Below are 13382 nucleotides of genomic sequence, written 5' to 3'. Positions count from 1 at the left end.
TTAGGTTTTTTTTTTTTTTTTTTTTTTTTTGTGAGAGATTTTCACCGTAGGGCGCGTGCGCTCGCCAGACAGACAGACAGAGACATAGAGACAGAAAGTGAGAAATCACCCCCCTGGGGGATGGTCACGCCGCAATCCCTTCTCCATTCTCCTCTCAGGATCTTGGGCACGCACGCACACGCGCCTGGCGTGAGTTTTAAGCCACCGGGTCCGGGACACGAACCGCGATCAACTACGTGGGAGTCCAGCGACATAGCCATTACACTAACTGCTGGTTCCCAAGGTACAGTTAGTTTTTGTATATTGCTCATATGTCCTTCAACTTGCAGAACTCATTTATTCTGATAGCTTTTTTTGTAGATTCCATAGTCTTTTTATGTAAAAATAATATCTGTGCACATAGAGTTTTACTCTTTCCTTCCCAATTTTGAGTGCTTTTTATTTCTTTTTCTTGCTTGATCACACTGACTAGAACCTCCAGTACATTGTTCAATAGTGAGAGCAGTCATCCTTATCTTGTTCCTGATATTAGTGTAAAAGCCTACAGTCTTACTTTTACTGTAAGTTTGGCTATGTTAGTTTTATACTTGTCCTTTCACTACATTGGGGACGTTTCTCTTTCCAGGTTAGTGTTTTTATGAGGAAGGATGTTGGATTTTGTCTAATTTTTGTGTGTGTACCTATTGATGCAATCATATGGTTTCCTTTTTTTTTTAGCACTGTTGCACAAATTTTACATTTTTGTTTTCATTTTCTCCAGAATGCCTGTTAAGTTTCCTTTGGCCCATAGTTAAATTAGCAGTATGTTATTTTCCAATTCATGGCTATTTTTTCGAGGTCTTTTTATTTCATTGATTTCTGATTTAATTTGAGTCAAAGAACACTTCGTTTCTTTCCCATGTTTGGAATCACAGTTGTTTCCTGTTGTCCAGTATCTTGGAAACCATTGTTTTATATGTCTGATCTGACTTTGTTTTTGCTTCATCTAGGAGAATAAATTTACCCACTTCTTTTTTTTTTCTTTTTTTGGAGAAGTTTTTGCTATAGGGCGCGTGCACTCGCCAGACAGACAGAGACAGAGAGATAGAAAGCGAGAAATCACCCCCCAGAGGGGATGGCCACGCCGCAATCCCTTCTCCTCCATTCTCCTCTCGGGATCTTGGGCACACACGCACATGCACCCGGCGTGAGTTTAAGCCACTGGGTCAGGGACTTGAACCGTGGTCGACTATGTGGGAGTCCAGTGACATAGCCATTACACCAACTGCTGGTCCCTAAATTTACCCACTTCTACTTCATCTTGGTCAGACGTGAAAGTCTCCTCTAACACACTTAGTTTTTTGTTGTTGTTGTTGACTAGGGATTATTTTAAACATATAAAAAAGCCAAGAATAATTTTTCTCCTTTTTTCTCTGAGTAAATGTTTTGCCAAATTCACATTATGTTTTTTAAAGATAGCTGTATGCTTTTCCACTCACCATCCTTCTACTGTTATCATTCTCTAGCAACTTACATTAGTAGTCTTACATTGAACATATGCTCTTACAAGTTTTGTTTTTAATTTACTAGGCTTTTTCATATTTACCCACTATGTTTACTAATAAATTTATATCTACACAACTTGGTTAGCTAATAGATAAATGTAGGAATGGTATACTATTTCACTGTATATATATTTTATACAAATCTGATGTTTATAGAGACGGTTATAGAAATTGATTATTTTTCTCTTGTCACAATGGTTTTAAGCAACAATCTTCAGCATTTTATACATTTTTATAGTTTATATACTTCTAGAAATGGAATTGTTCTTTCTAAGCAAATGAATATGAAGTTAACCAGAGATTGATGGCCACATTGCTCTCCATATTGGAGTTCCTTTTTCCCACAGGTTATATTTTAATATTTTCCAGTAATTTTTGTATGAAAAGATAACTCCCTGACCATAACACAGGGTTGGTATTTTTCATTTGCTTGCTGCCCATTCTGTATTGTTTTCCTATGAATTACTTGATCATATATTTTTAACCAAAATATTAAGGGAAAATAACTTTAATGTCATTTGATATTTCTTTATCCCAGAACACTCTAGAAAATAGCACAAGTAATACATATATAATTAATATTCAGATTGCTAGAGTCTGTTCCTGTATTTTTCTCTTAATGCATTTTTGTTTTGTATTTGAAAGAAATCCATCTTATTGGACAATATTCAGTAGAACGTTAAGATAAGACTGATGGTTATTTGATTATTCAGTTGATAACTAACAATGCAGGTTGCCAATCTGAGAGGAAAATCCCTCAAATCGTTCATTATTAAGGCATTCCTTAATATATAATGCCTAGTGATACTCTCTACTTCCGTAGTGGTAGCCTACCTGTTATCCTGTAATATGGTTATTGTGGTTGAACCTGTTAAACCTGTAGTTCTTGTATTATGTGAATGGAAATATGGAAACCAGTTATGGGTATTAACTGGTTTTCTATAAGTTTTTGTTGTAAAACCCCACCCATAATGGAATATGTGATTTTTTTAAAGAAACTTTATTCCATCTGATAGTAAAGTACAGGATAGCTCTAGCTCTTAAGGTGACCGTTTGTCTTCCTTTAGGGTGTTGCTTATATCAGGAGAAAAGTTCTTCATTTTGGAGTTTGTTACTTTATGTATCATGATACACTAATAGGTTATACTTTAGAATTACCAATTCTAAATTGTGATTTAAATGTAATTTTTGTCTTATATTCAGTTATAATGTAATGCCTCAGTGATGGAGAATATAGATGGTTATATAAATTGATTATCTTTGAAATAAATTAGTCTTAGCCCTTTAAATATATAAAACATTGATTTTTTTTTAGCACTGTTTTTATAAATTACATTTATGCAGTCTATGCCACATTTTGCTGTCTGGCTTACAGAATATACATAGAACATTTTACATTTTGGGAGTCAGCAGGCGGCCTAGTGGTTACGTTGCTGGACTCCCACATGGCCGACTGGTTTTGAGTCCTGGACCTGGTGGCTTGAAAATCACACCAGGCGCATATGCATGTATGCTTAAGAGCCCAAAAGGAGAATAGAGGAGAAGGAATTGGCCGTTCCCCCTAGGGGGTGATTTTTGACTTTTGCTCTCACATTGTCTCTGTTCCCCCCCACACACACACACACACCACCTCTGGCAAGCAGGTGTGTCCTATGGCAAAGACCTCTTAAAGAAAAAAAGAAAAGAAAATTTTACATTTTCTTTAGGCTTGTAGTATTCCTTATTCCTATACCAAATGGCCTTACTGGTGTGTGTGCGTGTGTGTGTGTGTGTGTGTGTGTGTGTATGTATGTACGTGTGTATATACATATAGATAGATTGATAGCTCTTTTTTCTCTAAATTATTGCTGCTTGGCGTGTTAGCTTTGAACAGTCATTTCTCCATTCATTCAACAAATATTTACTGAGCACCTGCAATATTCAAAGCATTATTCTGGGGCTTGGTCATATAATAATGTTCATAATATTTTATAGTAATCAAATTTACTTTTCTTCTGTCATGGAACTTTAAAATATGGCAGGGAAATACACTATTTAAGTTATTAAGCAAGCTTATTGGGACTTCCGGTGGCCAGTGGATCACACTTGGAGAATTGTTGCACTAGGATAATAACAGGAAAGAAGGAAGCACTCAATCCAAAATCACCATTAAAGCAAAAGTTATTAATAGGATTCAAATGGATTAATGTAAAAAACTGAGTCAAAATTAGAACCAACATTGGTAATATTCATGCCATTCTGGAAATGTTACCAAAAGTAAAAATGATACAGGTTTAGAAAAATAAAATACATTTAACTAAATGTAAACATAGTACTTGAACAAAAGAAGAGCTTGAAAGTTATTATTTATTAAAATTGCTTATTATTCCCTCCATCTTACATTAACTTTTTTCTTTTTTTGAACATTAGACTTAGTCTCCAATTGAAAAAGCACCTGGTATCAGAGACACACTCCATTTCTTCATATTTATACTCTTTCTTTTTTATTTGCTATAAGGCATGTTTGCTCACAGGAGAGAGACAGAGAGAAAGTGAAAAAATCACCTCCCAGGAGATGGCCACACTGCATTCCCTTCTTCATTCTTGTCTGGATTATGGGCATACACAACCTCACTGTGTGTTTCTTTTCTTTTTTCCCCCCTTCTTTTAGGGGGAGAGGTTTTTGCTATAAGGCACATGTGCTTGCTGGAGTGACCGTCGGAGAGAAAGTGCCACTATGTAGGAGGCAGATAGAAATGTGGAAGTAGTTCTGGGAGTCAAGGTAGAAGTACACTGGGAAGTCAGTGAGAAGTATTTGAATCATGACCTTAGATAGTCAGACTGAATGTATAAGTGCCAAATTTGTACAGACTATAGGAATGATTAAAGTGTAGAGTAATTGAAGGCAGCTTTCTAGAAATGATCATAGATAGTTCGAATGGAAAAACATTTTCTATGCCCCTCCTCCTATTTTACATCTAATTTTTTTTTTTCTGGAGAGTTTTTTACTATAGGGCACATGCGCAGAGACAGACAGAAAGTGAGAAATCACCCCCCAGGGGGGATGGCCAAACCACAATCCCTTCTCCATTCTCCTCTTGCTGGGGATCTTGGGCAGGCACACGCACACACACACACACACACACACACACACACACACACACACACATGCCCGGTGTGAGTTTAAGCCACCATGGTCGACTACATGGGAGTCGAGCAACATAGCTATTACACTAACTGCTGGTCCTATTTCAATTTTTTTGGGTCTAAAATAGCGGTAAGTTCAATCACACTAATTTCAAATGATTAAGAATATAAATATTTTTTTTTGGAGAGGTTTTTGCTATAGGGCTCATGCACTCGCCAGACAGAGAGAGACATAGAGACAGAAAGCAAGAAATCACCCCCCGGAGGGGATGGTCACACCGCTATCCCTTCTCCTCCATTCTCTCGGGATCTTGGGCATGTACGTACACGCGCCCAGCGTAAGTTTTGAGCCACCGGGTCTGGGATGCGAACTGCGGTCAACTACGTGGGAGTCCAGCAACATAGCCAGCTAACTGCTGGTTCCCAAGAATATAAATATCTTTAAAAGGTATAAATGTTATATAATTTAAAGAAATAATAAGATCAGACTGTATGGAAATTTTGTGTGTGCGTGCCCAAGATCCTGAGAGGAGATTGAAGGAGAAGGGGTTGCGGCATGGCCATCCCCCCAGGGGGTGATTTCTTGCTTTCTGTCTCTCTGCCCCTCTCTGTCTTTCTGGCGTGTGCACATGCCCCATAACAAAAACCTTTCCAAAAAAAAAAATTGAACACAATTTAAGTATTTGTTATTAATCTTAGAATAAACTAGACAAAAGTATGACTAGAACTTAGATTTTCTTTATTGTTTTAAAAAAAACTTTGTCAGAGAGAGAGGGAAGTGAGAGAAAACGAGAATGAGAAGACACCCCCATGGGGCATGGTAACACCACAATCCTTTCTCTTCCATCTGTCTCTCCTATTAGGATTTTGGGCATGCACACACATATATGCTCAGCATGTTTCTCAAGCCTCCAGGTCTAGGACTTGAACCACACAGTCAGCCATGTTAGATTCAGCTGCCTTAACCGTCAAGCCATGGGCTAGCTCCAAGGTATCCTTATTTATAATTCTTCTCTCTCTCTTTACTGCCTTTAATATCCCACCTTTGCTCAATAAATTTGGACATCTTTGGTGTGAAATATGTTTCTGTGTTGAAAGTGTGTGAGTCTGAAATTAGTAACATGCTTTCTGTTGAAATAGAGATGATTTTCAATTATATTTTCTATTGAGATGTCACCTGTTTACTGAAGGTAACTTTAGTAGTGGTAAATGTGAGATATGAGTGAACTGGAGAATGACTTCATATTACTGGGGTGATTAATTAATAGATATTTAAGTTCTTAGAATAAAAATGAATTTAATAAACTCAATATGCATTTGGAATGCTTTTAGAATGCTTATAAAGACACTTTATAATTTTAGATAGAAAGTTGATAGTTGATAAAGTTTCAAAGCTATAGGGGTAAAGCGATGTTAGAATAGTAATCAAATTTAAGGAGAAATTATATGTATTGTCTTTTATTGTCCTCTGTAATCCTAATGTAAACATGTTTGATTTGGTTCATTCATAAAATTATTATATTGGTATAACCGTTTATCTATAAATTTGGTAACAGATAGGAAAAGAATGCGGGAAAATTACTTTTAGCCTACTACTTTCCCTAAGCTTTCTTAATAATACTGAGACAAAACTGTAATAAGTTATGGGTTTTAAAATTATTTCTAAGCAGGCTTAGTGTCATGCACCTGTAATCCCAGCTACTTGAGAGGCTGAGGTGGGGGAATCATGATTTGAAGCCATCCTGGGCAACGTAGTGAGACCCTGTCTATTAGAAAAATAATTCTGGTGCAGCAGTTGTTCAGTTCCCCATAAGGCTTTAAGCTGCACGACCATTCACAGATTCAGATTCAGAACTCTGAGTTGGCTTGGAAATATGCCCAGCACATGCCCAAAATGCCAAGGAGTTGTAGGGATGGGGAAAGGGGATAGCAGTTTGATGACACCCCTGTTGATGGTGCTTTTCTCCCCCTACTCCCTTGCATGCATGTGCATGCCCTATTATTTAAAAAATTTTGTTTTACAAATGGCATTTAAAGGATATTTTATGGACTTAAATAAACATCACATCTGGGTTTTTTTTTTTTTAGGATAACAGTTTTATTATAAATGAAGTTATATTAAGTATGCTTCTGTAAACTTAGATCAAAGTCACCAACCTATAGGAAGAGCTGCTTGCTATGTATATATCACCAGTCACCAGTGTCTAGAATAGGACTTTACCCATAAAAGATACTAAATAAATTTTTGTAAAATTTGCATATATGCTCAGCATGTTTTTCTTTCTTTCTTTCTCTCTCTTTTTGTTTTTTAAGAGATTTTTGCTATGAGGGAGAGTGAGTGAGCTTGCCAAGACACAGAGAGAGAAAAAGTGAGAAACCATCCCCCAGGGTGGAGGGCAACCCCCACAGTCCTTTCTCTTCCATTCTCCTCTCGGGATTTTAGGCATGCACATAAACATGCCCGGTGTGTTTCAAGCTGCCAAGTTCAGAACTTGAACTGTGGTCAACCATATGGGAGTCTAGTGCCCTAACCTATCTGCCACATATTGACCTCGTTCAGCATGTTTTTCAAGCTGGCAAATCTGGAACTTGAACCGGACAGCCAGCCATGTGGGATTCAGCTGCCTGAACCACTATACCACTGCTGGCTCCCGAACGATACAATTATGATATTTAAAAGCAAATTTATATTCTAATCATACGACAGATGATATATCAGACTATATACCAAAAGCTGAGTTATAATTTGTATCTGATCAGACTATCTTAGGCTCTTACCCCTTCCCATGTATGCTTTCATAGTATCTCATGGACTGTGACTTCTGTAGAAGGAATGTACTTTCAAGCTGTGATTATTATATACTACTAAACATTTTATCAAGGCAACAAAACACCATATTCAGAATTCAGAATGTAAAGTAATGCATGTGCAGTTCTTTCAAATGGGTAATAATCAGGATGGGTTATGAATTATTAGGAAATTAACATAATGAGGAGACTTCAAAGAGTTTGTGGAAAAATGGAATTAAAGTGAGTTTATTTTGGTGCAAAAAATATGAAATCCAAGCATAGATTTTTTTCCTTTTTTTTGAAAGGTTTTTGCTATAGGGCGCGTGTGCTCTCCAAACAGACAGAGAGAGAAAGCGAGAAAGCACCCCCCAGGGGAGATGGCCACGCCGCAATCCCTTCTCCGTTCTCCTCTCGGGATCTTGGGTATGCACACACACGCACCTGGCGTGAGTTTTAAGCCATTGGGTCCAGGACGCAAACCCTGGTCAACTACATGGGAGTCCAGCGACATAGCCATTATGCTAATTGCTGGTCCCATGCATAGATTTTTCATAATTCACATGTTCTGTGAACTTTCGAAGACTCCTAATATACCATAATATATAAAGGTTTTTTGTTTTCAATACATCATAGGGTGAATGCATGTACCAGAGAGAGAGGAGAGAAAAAATGCCCCTTTAGCAGAGCCTGGTCACACACAGTCCCCTTTCCTCCATTCTTTACCGTGAGATCGTGGGCACATGTGCCCAGTTTGCTGGAGCCAGGAGTGAAACTGGTCAGCCATGTGGAATCTGACTCCTTCCACACAACACTTAAGCACTGGGCAGTGGGCCAGGCCCAAAGTATTTTAAATTAAGATTGTAAGTCAGAATCCATTTAGGAAATAAATGGTGATATTTTAACTTGAGCATTACTCAATACATTTCTGCACTTAAGTTGTTTTGTTCTGACATATTACTACTAGGGGACACCAACCTTTCAGTGTGATAAAATGAATGAGATATTACTAAAAATGTAAGTAACAGGACATTTATGGTTTTTAGGAATTAATAAAGGAAGCTTATGTATTAGGTTGGATGTTAATTTAAATATACGTATACTTAATATTTCTCATATACTAAAATATTCCCAGTAACTTGGCATTTGAACACCAAAATTTTTAACACGTTTTCAAGAAAATGTACTCTCAGTATAGAACAATTTAAGAGGTTGAGATCTTTACCTGTAGGTTCTTAATTCCATGTAGAGGACTATCCTATAGTTAATGGCCTTTAGAGAATTCTGTAGCCTTCTGCAACTACTTCCTAATTAATCCAGTGTCTTTACTATTAGATAACTTCCTCCCTCTTTTTAATTTTAATTCTTATTTGACATAATAGTGTCTCCATATTTGTGGCATACAGCATAGTTTTTCAACATTTATATAGTATATGTGCAGTTGAAGCAAGCACCAAAATTATATACAAAGTATAATGATCAAATCAGGGTACTATTAATAAATATAACCACCATTTCAAACATATGTCTTTGTTTTGTGAACATTCGAAATTCTCTCTTGTTTTGATATTTTAAAATACACATTGGATTGTCATCAACTATAGTTACTCTAATGTGTGATAGTTAATTTAGAACATTCCATTTATTTACTTACAGATGTGTATCTGGAAGATATAATCTGAGTTCTCCCTATTACCTCCATCCTTCTCAGCTTCTAATATCCATCATTTCACTCTTCACTTCTGTGCAGTCAAATCTTTTATCTACCATTGATGAATGAGGACATGCGGTATTTGTTTTAGTATCTGGCTTTTTTTTTTTTTTTTTTTTTGAGAGGTTTTTTGCTATAGGGCGCGTGCGCTCGCCAGACAGAGAGACATAGAGACAGAAAGCGAGAAATCACCCCCCAGGGGGGATGGCCATGCCGCAGTCCCTTCTCCTCCATTCTCCTCTTGGGATCTTGGGCACTCACGCATATGCACCCGGCGTGAGTTTTAAGCCACTGGGTCCGGGACGTGAACCGTGGTCGACTACATGGGAGTCCAGCGACATAGCCATTACACTAACTGCCGGTCCCAGTACCTGGCTTATTTCACTTAGCATTATTTCTTTCAAGTTCATGGCTTCAAATGAGAGAAATAATATTTTTATGTGTCTGAATAATATTCCATTGTGTGTATATGTCACATTTTCCTTATTCATTATCTGTTGTTAAATTTTTAGGTTGAATCTATATCTTAGCTATTATAAATGGTATTGCAGTAAACCTGGGAGTGTAGATATCTCTTCAACATACTTATTTCCTCATTTCTTTTATTTTGGCCATGTATCTAGTAATGGGATTACTGAGTCATAGGTAGTTCTATTTTTAGAGTTACAAAGAACTGCTATACTGTTTTCTGTAGTGGCTCTATTAATTTACATTCCCACCAATGTGCATAAGAGATCTTTCTTTACAACCTCTTCAGAACTTTTTGTTCTTTGGTTGCTTTGATAATGCCCATTTTAACTAGGGTGAGGTGATACCTTATTTTGATCGACATTTCTCTGATGATTAGTGATATTGACCATGTTACCATCTACTTGTTGAATGTCTTCTCTCAAGAACTGTCTATGCAATTGATTATCCATTTTATAATTGTATTATTTGGGTTTTTTAGCGGTGAGATTAAAAATATTATATTCTGGCTATCCATCTTTTATGGGATGTGTAACTTGGAAATGTTTTTTTCCCATACTGTTAGTTGTCTCTTGTCTTTGCATTTAAGATCTTATTTTTTATTTTTGTAAATTTACCATCTTAGCCATTTTAAAATTTTTTCTTATGTATCTCTTCCATGAGCAATGCGAGACAGACAGAGGGCACCCCGAACAGGGTTCCAGGGCCGCAGTGAACTGCAGCCTTCAGCCAGCCGTGAGTAACGGGCACTGAAGTATGTGCCTGAAGTACTCAGAGGTCCCTGAGAGGAACTGGGGGCCTTCCCATGTGTGATTCCCCTGTAGAGTGTCATGTTTTATTTCTATGCCACTGTCTGTCTCCTAAGAAAGGAAGGAAGGAAGGAAATTACGTATTTTTATTGTTAGAGAAAGAAAGAAATTTTTAAAAAGAGAGGGAATGCAGCCCCTAATGGGGGATGGTCACACCACAGTCCTTTTTCCCCCATTTTCTTCCTATCAGGATTTGGGTGTACGTGCACATAAACATCTGTTGTGTTTTTCAAGCCCCAGGGGCAAGATTCAAACCTTGTCTACCATGGAGGATCTAGCTTTCAGTGCTCAGCACTTAATCTCTTCACTGCAGGGCTAGCACAGGGCTTACTTTTGGTTTTTTTCTTTTTATTTTTTTGGAGAGGTTTTTGTTATAGGGCACGTGCAATTGCCAGAAAGACAGAAAGAGACAAGAGAGTCAGAAAGCGAGAAATCACCCCTTAGGTGGGATGGCCACTCTGCAGTCCCTTCTCCATTCTCCTCTTGGGATCTTGGATGGGCACGCACGCACACACGCCAGGCATGACTTTAAGCCACCAGGTCCAGGACTCAAATCGCAGTCAACTACATGGGAGTCCAGCGACATAGCCATTATGCTAACTGCTGGTCCCTTCCCAAGGGCTTACTTTTTAAAAATATTTTTTAGAGAGACTTTTTTGCCATAGAGCTCGACTGCTCGCCAGAGAGACAGAGAAAGAAAAAGTGAGAAATCACCTCCCAGTGCAAATGGCCACACCACAACCTCTTCTCCATTCTCCCCTCAGTATTTTGGGCACACATGCACTCCCACCCTGCTTGAGTTTCAAGCTACCACGTCGAGGACTCAAGCTGGGGTTGGCCATGTGGGAGTGCAGCACCTTAACCACTGCACCACCTAGTGGTCTCCCAGGTCTTACTTTTTAAATCTTTACTTAGACCAGTTTCCTAATACATTTCTCCCATGCTTTTTTAGTAATTTCATGATTTGTGATCTTATATTTAAGTCCTTATCTATTTTGAGTTAATTTTATCTCTAGTGGGTCTAGTTTTATTCTTCCATATATGGACACCAATTTTCCCAGCACCATTTGTTGTGGGTTTTTTTGGTTTTTTTTTTTTTTTTTTTTTTTTAATTTGCTAAAGAACATGTGTGCTCACCAGTTAGGAGTGGGGGGAGAGAGAGAGAAAGAGAAAGCATCTTCCCTTGGGGGATGATCACATCACAATCCCTTCTCCATTTCTCCTTTTGAGACTTTGGGGACACATGCACATGTACCCGCACACTCTGCGTGTTTTCTAAGCCACTGGGTGTGGGACTTCAGTCACACAGCCAACCACATAGGATCCAGCTACCTCAACTACCAAACCACTGTTTGGCCTCCCTCAACACCATGTTTTTAAATCATTTATTTATTTATTTTTACATTTCCCCACAAACATTTACTTTACATATCAAAAAATTTTTGCTCATACTCCATAGTTCTTGACAATTTAATAAACAACTTTCTAATTTTCAAAAAAACTAAATTTTAAAAGTAGTGTTAGAAATATTGTAATTTTGTTTGTGATTCTGTAACAGCAGAGACAGTATGGTTTCAAATACTTTTGAGAAAATATAAAATATTTACATATCATATCAACTACTCAAACTGTTGTAAAGCAAACACCCAACGCATAAACAGCAAACAATTCACACATGAACCTTTTCAATTCAGCCCTGCCTACCAAGTATTCTGTGATATACCATCTGCTGGCAAAGATTAATCTCATTTTCTTCCTTTGACGACTTCCTCAAGATAATCCTCTGGTTGTGACTGCTCTTTTGCAATCTCTACTGATTACAATGCTGGTCTGGAAAAGTCCAGGTTATTTTTATGGTACAAATTCTTTCATATAGCTTCTCTAATCCTCTCTGCCAGGCAGAACTGTTAATGGTGCCAGGCCATCTTTCCAAGAGCTTCTGTTGGCTTACTTGAGATCTACCTTAGTCCCATGGTTTCTGGTTTAATCATCAGATATGACATTCCAGTCAAAGTCCAATAACAGGTATTTCCAATCTCTGATTTAAGGCAACAGGTATTATTGAACTCATTTTAACAATTTGCTGAACCTATCAACAGCTCAAAAGAAAGCAGAATTCTTAAATTAGGGAAACAAAGCATAGTAAAGAAAAAGTTGGTAATGTCTACTCAAAAGTCAGTTTAGTCTTGTGGAATCTCTCTTCTGTTGAATTTGCAATGGTACGGTAGTCCAATCTTTCCGTTTAAATCCTAGAAGTAAACATTCAACATTATTATTGATATTTCTTGTCCCTAGCATTAAGTTGATCATTTTCTTGGTTTCATTTTGTTTTCTTATTTCTGTATGTGTGTCTTTAGTTTTCCTGGTAAAGCATTCCCTTCAGAACTTCTTGAAGAGTTGGTGGTGGTGATAAATTCTTTCAGGTTTTATTTATCTGAGAATATTTTTATCTTTTCTTCCCATATGAAGGTTAATCTCTCCGGATATAGTATTCTTGGTTGAAACTGTATTTCACTAAACACTTTAAATATGTTTTCCCATTCTTTCCTTGCTCGCATTGTTTCTGATGAGAGGTCTCATGTTACCCTAATGGGGTAACCTTTATACGTAACGTGAAGTTTCTTTCTTGCCAGTTTTATTATCTTGTCTTTGTGGATTTGGCCAGTCTGGCTATGATGTGCCCTGGGGAAGATCTCCTTGGGTTGATTCTGTTAGGGGTCTTTGTATTTCTTGAGTCTCGATATTTGAATGCCTCTCTAGATTTGGAAACTCTTCTTAAAGGATTTCATGGAATAGGTTATCAATGTCCTCATTAGTTAGTTCTTCAGCTTCTGGAATACTGATTATCTGGGTGTTTGGGCACTTAATGGTATCTGGAATTTCTTGTATACTATTATCATTTTTTTTGTTTTTTTGTTTGTTTGGTTTTTTTTTTTT

General features: G+C 37.5%; 1 protein-coding gene across 3 annotated transcripts in view; it reads left to right on the top strand.

Annotated features, from left to right (window-relative positions):
* The window catches only part of PKN2 (protein kinase N2), a 99507-nt gene that overhangs the window by 18131 nt on the left and 67994 nt on the right, over nt 1–13382 (top strand). The window contains exon 1 of one of the 3 annotated variants that reach the window (XM_027768748.1): nt 7016–7039. The exons of the other annotated variants lie outside the window; for them this stretch is intronic. The gene's annotated coding sequence lies outside the window, so the exon portion shown is untranslated. Of the gene's footprint in view, nt 1–7015; nt 7040–13382 lie in introns of those variants that run through there. 3 annotated transcript variants of the gene reach the window in all.

The sequence above is a fragment of the Tupaia chinensis genome, unplaced genomic scaffold (genome assembly GCF_000334495.1).
Source record: "Tupaia chinensis unplaced genomic scaffold, TupChi_1.0 Scaffold147417_1, whole genome shotgun sequence".
In the NCBI taxonomy this organism is placed as follows: Eukaryota; Metazoa; Chordata; class Mammalia; order Scandentia; family Tupaiidae; genus Tupaia; species Tupaia belangeri.
This window is presented reverse-complemented; position numbering and strand designations above follow the sequence as displayed.